The following is a 3,975-nucleotide window of genomic DNA, read 5'->3' on the forward strand; positions in this document are numbered from 1 at the left end:
ACACACACACACACACACACACACACACACACACACAGACAAACAAACGATTCAGGACTATGTTCCCGTTAATTTCAGACCTGCCAGATGACATACATGAATTGCTAAAAAGGGCTGCTTCACATGATGAAGGGGACATTTCAAATACACGTGTGCGAAGGGTACCCGCTGCAGTGGCGGAAAAAGCCATGCAAATTGGTGGACAAATAGCTGAAAAGTCAGTTGAAAAATTATTTGAAAAAATTGGTGAATCTGGAGAACGAGCCGCAGGTTATCTTGAAAATGGGGTAAGTGTTGATGAATGACGTGTTATTCGTCTGTAAGGAGAGACAACTAAATCATCAATTCTCATTAATTAACTATTATTCCTGTAATTCCTTTATTTGTTTTCCATTATGTTCTTATAGTGTTGTCTAAAGAAAGATCAGTGTACCCAATACTATTGAAAGTGAAGTCGACGAGAAAAAGAACTTAAAAAGATTAGATAGTCGAGATTAAAAGCATTTAATAACAAACATTTGATATGCTAATATCAGCCCATATATGTATATCTTAGTTTTAACATGTTTATGTTACGATTTTAATGTATAGGAAGATTTAATGTGTAATGTGTACCTCTTAAAGTTGTTAGTGCTATTCAATGTGTACATAATATTATGCTTTGCTACTCTCTCGCTGATAAGTTTAAAATAGAGGTTCAAATATTATAACGTAAATATTTCAAAGAACGAATCATACGTCAAAACCCTAGAACTAATAAAGTAGTATTTCAGTTTATCAGTTATCCATTTTCCTCCTCCAATTCTAAGGCATCTGTCGATGTACAACCTCAAAATGGATTTTTATCAGATGACCTCTTTGCCCCACCTGCATGGCATATTGAAACTGGAGTGGGTGATGCTGATGACGAGGAAGAATGGGGTGGAGGATACGATATGTATCCAAAGGGAATTGGTAAGGCTTGCTGTACCGCACCATTTAATATATTCTCATTATTGACACACAAACTGCATGTCTATACATACATACATACATACATACATACATACATACATACATACATACATACATACATACATACATACACACGCACGCACGCACGCACGCACGCACGCACGCACGCACACAGACAGACAGACAGACAGACAGACAGACAGACAGACAGACAGACAGACAGACATACATACATACATACATACATACATACATACACTACACTACACTACACTACACTACACTACACTATATACCTCATCTTATATCTACATGTTTACTGTGCCATTAACTTTAGTAAATAATTATATTTATATGATAGGATCTGTTATGATGAATGAATGTTGGGGTAGCAACTACGCAGCAGGAGATCCATGTTTCGAAAATAGAGTACCTTCTCAGACGCCATGTGTTGTAAGTAGTATTTTATTGTCTAGATATGTGATGGTAAAGTTTGGTATTAGAAGGATATTTGTATGCATATGTATGTATGTATGTATGTATGTATGTATTTTTTTTAATGTTTGAATGTATGTAATGTGTGTGTGTGTGTCTGTCTGTCTGTGTGAGTGTCTGTGTGTGTCTGTGCCTGTGTATGTGTCTATGTGTGTATATATGTGTATATATATATATGTGTGTGTATGTGTGTCTGTGTGTGCGTGTGCGTGTGTGTGTGTGTGTGTGCGTGTGCGTGTGTGTGTGTGTGTGTGTGTGTGTGTGTGTGTGGTTACTTGAATATACAGACTGAGATGTATACACTTTGTCAACCTCTGGTGATTTATCATCGGCAAATTATCAGTTCACTGTATTTTTACCATCCATTCTACCTTGTCATTATAGTACATTTGCAATTTTTCATCATAATAATGCAATGTGGCATCCAGTTCACACACATAAATCCATGAATAATATATGACATTTCTGGCTTATTTAAAGAACATTTCAACATTCTGCAGTTGGTGGCGCATTTTGTATACAATTTAGTACTCAGATGCAGGTATTTGATGCGACTGTTGGAATACTTGTGATTGCACGTCATACACACCCTTTCAACTATAACAAAATTAAATTGGTCTTTCAAAATTAAGTAAGGGGCAAGATCAGTAGTTCAATGAAAGATAAAGAGCTAAATTCTTTTACTTTGGGTTGGGTGTTTGAGCCAGTTTAGTTCTCATCCTTGCAAAATCGATTTTACTTTTAATTGATGTTTTGTACATATCAATTCAAATATATCTCTTTTAAAAATGTCAAATTGAACATTTTCTCTATAGTAAATACATTGCACTAACATAAAGTAAAGTGTAAAGTTTACTCAAAAGATACTGGCTTTATATTCATAGCACTACATACTACTACAGATTTTAAATTGATTTTGTGGTTTGAAACTAATTTAAATTTTGGCCAATTTACTTAGAAGTGGGGGGGGGGGATGTCTGAGGTCTAAGTACAACAGTTTACTTTTTCATTCTACATTTAACCATTAATCCCGCCCCTTAATACATTCCAAGTACTGCCAAGAGCATCGTCGTAAATCACAGCCTCTTTTGACAGCACCGTCCAAGACGCACAGCCAATTTCGCCGTGTCGCGGAATCATTAAGAGGTCTGGTTTGCGAAAATGTGTCAAGAATCGATGATCATAATACACATATAAAGAGCATAACCTCATGTAGCATTTTCTCATCTGATGGACATTACAGTTCCGCTTATTTGATATTGTTATCGCCTTATCCTTGCATATCGCAGAGTATGATTGATGGAGCCGCCTTTATTGGAGTTGGTTTTGATGGACGTGGAGAGTATAGTCCTGAGAATCGTAAAATGAGTCTTATTCAAAGAAATTGTGCTGGATACTCAACGTAAGTACTTCAGAACAATTTCTTGTGAATGTTAGTCAACTCAATAATAAATATTGCCCAGTTTACGCGACATTAGTTCTCGCTAGTTCTTTCTGCCTTCTTTCCTTCCTTTCTTATTCCCCTTCTTTCTTTCTTTCTTTCTTTCTTTCTTTCTTTCTTTCTTTCTTTCTTTCTTTCTTTCTTTCTTTCTTTCTTTCTTTCTTTCTTTCTTTCTTTCTTTCTTTCTTTCTCTCTCGAATGAATATCTCTTTTCCTAATGTGCAATGTTTTCCAAGCGTTGCCATTTGTGTGTGTATATATTTTGATTGTCTATTTTCATATACCTTTAGATATGATGTTTACGACGTCCCCGACACTATGAATGTTCACGGTATATACGAAACTAAATCGAACATTATGACATTTAAAGACAGATCAGAATACAGTAAATTTTTACAGGAAGAAGCGGGTGTGTCTGGTAGTTTTCTCTTCTTTAGTGCTGGCGTGACGACTGCGTACGGTAGTTCTGTCATGAGTAATAAACAACAATATATGTCTCTGTTGGATATCGATGTTGTGAGGTAAGCTTCAAATACCCCCCCCTCCATATTTTGCTTCATTATGAATTATACCTCTACATGCAATAACAAACCTTTCGCAAATTTTAAACCTGAATTGCCTCCGTTACCTTCTCCCTGTCTCGCAGTCTACTTTACTTACTTTAACGTGTCAAAAATGTTGTATTCACTCTGTATTTACCCAGTATTTAGAAATTAATGCCTATTTAGATACAATAACCTTATTGATATCTATTGAGTACCAAACACGGATTGGTCTATGTAGTTTAACATGGTTATTTTACATGACATTTCTCATCCATATAAATTACTTTAATAAACTCTGCATTACATAATTACAAGAATCTCCAGCGTTACAGTTTCTTATCATGTAAAATTTTACTTGGCATTAATTGGCAACCTTTTATCCGAACAACAATCCATTCCTTGTCAACAATACTAGATTTAGATTTCATACGTTTGCCCATATTGGTAGTTACTCCTCACAAAACGGAGTATTGAATTATGCAATGTCCAAGGAAAGCAATAGAGTAAATGCATTTACATATCCATGTATTTGTCTTATGA

Source organism: Glandiceps talaboti, chromosome 9 (genome assembly GCF_964340395.1).
Source record: "Glandiceps talaboti chromosome 9, keGlaTala1.1, whole genome shotgun sequence".
In the NCBI taxonomy this organism is placed as follows: domain Eukaryota; kingdom Metazoa; phylum Hemichordata; class Enteropneusta; family Spengelidae; genus Glandiceps; species Glandiceps talaboti.